Source organism: Sphaerodactylus townsendi, linkage group LG04 (assembly GCF_021028975.2).
Source record: "Sphaerodactylus townsendi isolate TG3544 linkage group LG04, MPM_Stown_v2.3, whole genome shotgun sequence".
NCBI lineage: Eukaryota > Metazoa > Chordata > Lepidosauria > Squamata > Sphaerodactylidae > Sphaerodactylus > Sphaerodactylus townsendi.
Genome location: NC_059428.1, coordinates 158,581,600 through 158,589,177, shown reverse-complemented (window position 1 = coordinate 158,589,177; position 7,578 = coordinate 158,581,600).

Here is a 7,578-nt window from a genome sequence, read left to right as displayed (position 1 = left end):
CCTTTCTGGGTTTTTGAGAGACTTGAGAACACTTGAATGCAAGCAGCAAATGACCTTTTCCCTTAATAGTAAAAGATTGATCCGAGCTGACTTGGAAGGCACATCTCCAGAGGTTGTAGAATCTGCCGCTCTGTTCCCCTTTCCAAATGTCAACTTCGTGCGAAGTTATTCTGCGAGGGAAGGGGGAAGGATGCACATTTTTAAATTTTAAAAAAACCAGTTTCTCCTCAAGTGTATATTTTTTACATTGTGAAATCAAATATGTATACATAAGGTGCCCTGACTGCGTGTCCACTTCAAGACACAATTAATGGTCTGGTGATTTACATGGCATCTTTCATAGAATCATAGAACCATAGAGTTGGAAGAGACCCCAAAGGCCATCAAGTCCAACCCCCTGCAATGCCGGAACACACAATCAAAGCACTCCAGTCAGATGGCCATCCAGCCTCTCTTTAAAAACCTCCAAAGACAGAGACCTCACCACCCTCCTGGTAGTGCGTTCCACTGTCGAACAGCCCTGACTGTCAGGAAGTTTTTCCTGATGCTTAGGTGGAATCTCTTTTCCTTCATCTTGAACCCATGATTCCTGGTCCTAGACTCTGGAGCCGCAGAAAACAAGCTTGCTCCCTCTTTGACATGGCATCCCTTCAAATATCTAAACATGGCTATCATGTCACCTCTTAACCTTCTTTTCACCAAACATCCCCAGCTCCCCTCGTAGGGCATGGATTCCAGACCATGAGCAGCAATGGCGTAGGAGGTTAAGAGCTCGTGTATCTAATCTGGAGGAACCGGGTTTGATTCCCAGCTCTGCCGCCTGAGCTGTGGAGGCTTATCTGGGGAATTCAGATTAGCCTGGACACTCCCACACACGCCAGCTGGGTGACCTGGGGCTAGTCACAGCTTCTCGGAGCTCTCTCAGCCCCACCTACCTCACAGGGTGTTTGTTGTGAGGGGGAAGGGCAAGGAGATTGTAAGCCCCTTTGAGTCTCCTACAAGGAGAGAAAGAGGGGATATAAATCCAAACTCTTCTTCTTCTTCTTTGACCATTTTGGTCGCCTTCCTCTGGACCCGGTCCAGCCTGTCAATATCCTTCTTTAAATGTGGTGCCCAGAACTGTACACGCTATTCCAGGTGAGGTCTAACCAATGCAGAATAGAGAGGTACAATTACATCCCTCGATCTTCTGCCCATCAACCGGCTGAGGATCAGCGGGCAGCCACCGGAATTGGCAGGCAATTGCCCACCAATAATTGGGAACTCTTAACTTTTGCATATCTAATGAAGTGATTTCTTGTTCATAAAAGCATCTGCCTTGGCAAACATGTTAGTCCCTGAGAAATTCAAAGACCGTACAGCAGCTATTGCTGTGGAATTTGCCGATTTAGCCAGCGTGAAGCAATGCAGAGATGTAACTATTTATTTTCATTACAAACATCCCTCTAGACTACCGGTTTCATCAATCTCAGCTCTGAACATCTTTAATGTGTAGAAACGATGAACAAAGATATTAATTTCTGTCAGTTCAGGAGACAGTGATACACGTACCCCATCTACTCCCCCCCCCCCCCAAAATGAACAGGACTGTTCCAAAGCAAGCAAGTTTTGGCAAGAGACCAACACGAATTACTGTGAATTAATTTTTCTTTTCACTTGAGGAGGTGAACTGCAGGTTTTTTTTAATTGTCAAGACAGCTAAGTTAAAATAATCGCAGGCGTGCACATCCACAAAACCTCCAGCCCAAACTAAAAATGGTTACCATGGTGAAATTACGGGTTTCTTGGCTCGCCAAGACAAACAGCATATATCCCAATTTGGCAAGTGTCTGGAAAAACGGAGAAGCCCCCGAGGACTCGCTTGGTAACATATTTCAGTTATTGTTGTTATTTGAAGAGAGCTCGGAGGGGAGAGAAAGGCAGGGAGGGGGAGGCCTTTGAATTTTCCAGTTTGATTTCGTCAAAAGACGAAAAATCGGGTGAGATTCTTCAAAAGGGCTGCTCTTGCCCGGGAACGTTTCAACACGTAAGGTCTCAAGAGCATAGCTCAGCTCCTGAGAATGCATGCGAACTGATTAATAATTATGGCATCACATCACCTTGGCCGGGTTTGGATGGTCCATCAACTCTTACGTCAACTTGTGGCTGGCTACTTGGCCATCCCCAACTTATTAATGCTCCCTTCTGGACCAGCGTCATCAATTTTTTGTCACAAAATCAGATTTGCTTTGTCCAGGCCATGCTGTGAAGAACTTGACTGTCCGTGGCCTTTCCCACGCAAATCTCCTAAACTGTTCATAAAACATTTGTAAAACTTTTTTTTTCAATCCCACCCCTGGAAAACATTCCTGGCTGACATTTTGTGGTTTTTCCTTTTTTTAAAAGTTCTGCGTTGAATCGATGCTTCAGCGCTTCACACCTTCGTTTTGTATTCTAGAGGAGGAGGAGGGGTTTGTATTTATATCCCACTTTTCTCTCCTGTGAAGAGACTCAAGGTGGCTGACAAGCTCCTTTCCCTTCCTCTCCCCACTACAAACACCTTCTAAGAGTTCTAAGAGTTTGGATTTATATCCCCCCTTTCTCTCCTGTCGGAGACTCAAAGGGGCTTACAATCTCCTTGCCCTTCCCCCCTCACAACAAACACCCTGTGAGGTAGGTGGGGCTGAGAGAGCTCCGTAGAGCTGTGACTAGCCCAAGGTCACCCAGCTGGCGTGTGTGGGAGTGTCCAGGCTAATCTGAATTCCCCAGATAAGCCTCCACAACTCAAGCGGCAGAGCTGAGAATCAAACCCAGTTCCTCCAGATCAGAGTGCACCTGCTCTTAGCCACTGCTCTTAGCCACTACGCCACTGCTGCTCCTTGTGAGGTAGGTGGGGCTGAGAGAGTCCTGAAGAACTGTGACTGGCCCAAGGTCACCCAGCAGGAATGTAGGAGTGCAGAAACACATCTGGTTCACCAGATAAACCTCTACCACTCAGGTGGAGGAGTGGGGAATCCAACCCAGTTCTCCACATTTGAATACACCTGCTCTTAACCACTACACCACGCTTATGTCCCTCATATAGTCGATGCTTCGAAGACTGGCCTCCCCAAAATAAGAGAACAAACAGCTAAATGCTGAAAATAAACAGGTGAGGTGTGATGGAGAGAACTCAGAAAACGGTGCCCAGGAAGAAGTCCAGGGAAGCAGAGGAACATAGGAAACAAAGTCAATCAATCGCACAGCGACTGAAGACGTTTTCAAAACACTTGGGCCAGAGAATCGCTTTGAAAGGGGATTCATTTAAAACTTTTTGAGCCTGGAAATAAAACATTTGGGGTAAAAAAAACAATGCAGAATTCCATGTAGGAAATGTTTTTGAGAAGGTGAGTGTGAACAAATGTGGTTTTGGAAACGTTTTGAAAATGGGTTCACACTCTGGCCCTTTCTGCACAGGCCTAATACAGCGCCCTGGGGACGGCAAAAACGCCGTCCCCAGGGAGCCATTCGCACAGGGGGCTCAGCTGCTTCGAAGCCACCGTTTTCCTACCTCGCTTCCCGAGCGAGGTTTATGGAAAACGGCGGCTTCAAGCCGCTGCCATGCGAACGGCAGCGGCTCAAAGGCACCTTCCTTCCCCCCATATCCGGTCAGCCTACATGCTCTGCGGCCCTCCAGCACGTCACTGAGGCCTGGGGACACGCCCCCTCTGCCCTGCGACTCTGGAGCTTCATGCGAACGGTCCCAGAGGGGCGTGTATGCCGACCCAACCCCTACCGTGGCCTTGCGGAAACGGCCTCTGGTTTGGTCAGATCCTAAACCCATTCCTTTGGCTCGTTCGCCCACAGCCCGGTTAAAAATGTAGGCACCTTGTTTAAAACAGAGCATCTCTGAAGGTGGCTAGTGCTTGACGGGGATCCTTGTTTGTATTACCTTGATTTCCAGAGTGGAAGCAAGGCAAACATTTTATTTCCAGAGCAATGAATAAAAATGAGAAATGTTGCAGGGAAGGTCAGCTGACGTTGCTTCGCAGCAGACCGTTTTAGCTTGGTCTCGGTCAGTCCAGCTGCAAATGCGTCCCTTTTTTGGGAAGCCTGCAAGAAAGAAAAATCCCAACGAGTTATTCTGGGTCTGAAAAATAATCTTTGGGCTCTCTCCTTCATGGCAGCGGTGGTGGGCGACGGCAAACAGGATGCAATTGCGGCCACGTCAAAAGGAACTGGACATAAATCAAAAGGGACAAGGTTGTGGCTTTGTGTCGTGCTGGAGAGGGAAGCGACCTCTAGCTGTTATTGGATTCTGAAGCCTACCAGTCTCAGCTCTTTGGGGATAATTTGGGCAAGGAAGCATGAATGTGTCACCAAGTCTCAGGCAGAGCTCTTTCATCGCTCACGATCTGATATTTCTTGAACTTGGGCCTTTCGATATGCAAAAGAGATGCTCTACCATTGAGCCGCAGGGCCTCCCTGGATGTGCTGGATTCCACACAGGCCAAATATCACAGGGATAGGGCATTATATAAACCATCTGGGGGGCCACTTCGCAAAACGAGTTTGGCCCGCTTTATTCCCCCGCAACTTGCCTTTTTTTTTCACTCGTTCCGTTCCCCTCACCTACTTATCTGCAGCATTTCTCTGCTCTTTCATTTTTGAAGGGCCAGTCTTCGAAGTGTTGAGTATGTGATAAGCTGACCAGACGTCCCGCTTTTGGCGGGACAGTCCCGCCTTCAAACAATTTGTCCCGTATCCCGTGGGTTATTTAAATTGTCCCAATTTTGGGGAGGCTGCCGCACTGCCTTCTGGGGCGCAAGGAAGTGCGGCAGCCTCCCACACGCCCGGCCGCAGGAGCGCACGGCCTTCTGGGGCTTGCCGTTTCCCGCCCTGTCACAGTGCGCTCCTGTGGCTGTGCACACTGCCGCATACCCCCGTCCCGGTTCACAAAGGTGACCATCTGGTCACCTTAGTATATGAGTTGAGAATCCAGCGTGAAGGTGAGAAGCATCGAAACATCAATTCAACACAGAACTCGGGCGGGGGGGAGGGAAGGAAAAGTCACAAAATGGCAGCCAGGAATCGTTTCCAGAGGGTGAGTGTGAACAAAAGGTGGGGATTGAAAACGTTTCGGGAGATATGTGCCGAAAGGGCCGGTGTGTGGCATGATGTCCTGCAGGGCCTCTCCCCTCCCACAAGCCCCCCCCCCTTCCACAGCTCCAGCCCCAAATCCCCGGGGAATTTTCTCAACCCTGAGTCAGCAACCAAGATGGCGGGCCTTCAAAGCTTGCGGCAACACCGTTCAACGGACCTGCATAAAGCATCTCCCACTGTGGAGCATATAGACATTTTGCCTAGCTTTAGAAAGCAACGGATTATCCGAGTCAGTCGTTCCCTCTGGGTAAACAAGGTTCCAGTCTATTGATGTCGCCTGCCTGGTTGCTAATTAGCACCCAACGGAGTCAATTTTGCAGAACAGTCATGGGGCATCACAACGCAAGCACCCATTCCACTAACTGGCTGGATTTATTTAATGGCATGTATTTTTAGAACCACCAGCATGCAGGGCTGGCCTCCCCCCCCCCCTTCATTCCCCCCCCCCACCACCTCGATTCCAATGTCACGTTTATACAAGTCATCCCCATTCCCCGGCAATCTTCATGTTCATTTTCTGGCAGCTGCGATTCTCTTTGAGCCGATAGCGGCACAAATAAAACAAAACGTCTGATGCTCAGCCTTCTTTTCTGCCTTTTTTTCTTTGGGAAATCGCAACCCTCCGTCTGCATGCTTTAAAACACACACACACACACAAAACCAAGTTGTCATGGGAATGATGGTCACGCCGTTGTAAATAAAAAATATTGCCGGATCACCAGGCTTGTCAAATAAACAGGGGAGGAGAATTTCAGGCAAGGGTTGGGGGAGGCAGGCCTGAGAAATGGAAAATCAGGAATGCCTTACATAGGCAGAAAGATAAGTCTGATGTTTTGAAGAAGGATTTTTGCACATTATCAGGCAACGGCTGCTAATTATAAGGATTATATTTGTGCACATCACAAAACACTCACATACGCCGATCCACATTTTCCCCTTCTGCTCGTGTTAATGAGAGAGCTTACGCTCTGTGTGTGTGTGTGCGTGCGTGCATGCGTGCGTGTGTGTGTGTAAAACAGATTGTTGCCAACTTCCAAGTGCCAGATGTGTTTGCGCACTCCTACATTCCTGCTGGGTGACCTTGGGCTAGTCACAGTTCTCCAGAACTCTCTCAGCCCCTCCTACTACCTCACAAGGTGTCTGTTGTGGGGCAGAGAACAAGAAAGGAGCTTGTAAGCCACCTTGAGTCTCCTTACAGAAGAGAAAGGTGGGGTATAAATCCAAACTCCTCCTCCTCCTCCTCCTCTTCTTCTTCTAGACCAGTGGTGGCGAACCTTTGGCACTCCAGATGTTATGGGCTACAATTCCCATCAGCCCCTGCCAATTGGCCATGCTGGCAGGGGCTGATGGGAATTGTAGTCCATAACATCTGGAGTGCCAAAGGTTCGCCACCACGGTTCTAGACTGTCCTCTGACTGCCATGAGCCATTCTTCACGACACTATTGACTGACCCTAAGCAAAAGACTTTTGACATTAAACAACTTTTTTAAAAATTATCTGGGGAATCAACAATGTTGAATGCATTCTTGGGAACTCCTAAAGCCAACCCAAGGTGACTTGTGATTTTTTTTCAACTGAGTTATTTAAATCTGCACAGCCAATCAGAAGCTTTGCTGGACAACAGCCCCACCTGTCCCCACCCACTTTCTAAAAACACGTTGTAAGCGTCGAGAAAGGCGTAGGTGGGCGCCATGTTGGAAATTCATGCTGTACGTCATGGTAAATAATAACAGCATTCCTCCTAGCTAGCCTGTTTGTTGCTGGGGATTCAGATACAACCACATTGACTTGTGGATGTTTCACATTGGGGGGGGGGCACATTCTAAATTGCCTACCTGATCTTCTCTCACCTCAGACTTCCATTTAAATGGAAAGGTTAGTCCAAATGACCTCTTTTCCCGTCTGTCATTCAAGCAGGTCAAAGTTCTTCGCAGCAGTGCTTTGATTTCTCATTCATAAGAAAGGTTTGTGCTTCTGATGAGCCATTTAAGAAGCAATGAATGAAAAGCAAGTCAGGGGGTTCAGATGGGTTTACTAAAGACCTCTTATACACACGCCCAAAAGACAAAGGGGACCGCTGGGGAGAAAATGGCCACCATCGGGTACTCAAAGGCTAACAGCCCTCTGTGTATTTGAATAACTTCTGCAAAGACCTTAGCAGTTGCTAAGAAACCGCCAGGCATCTTAATGTTTTGGTCAGCCTCCGTGCCGACGCTGATCGCCGAAACGGCGTCACTGCCAAACTGAAAGATTCTTGCTTCAGTCTAACCGGACCTGTTTCTCTAGAAAGCTAGCATAGGGTTCAGGTTCAAGTGCTGAACTATGATCTGGGAGACCCAAGTTCCACTCTGATGTGGCGACTGCGGGACAGCCACGTCCTTTTAGGTAGGTTCAGACCTACCTCACAGGACGGTTGTTGAGATATGGAGAAAGGCAAGAACGTTGTGAGCTAATTT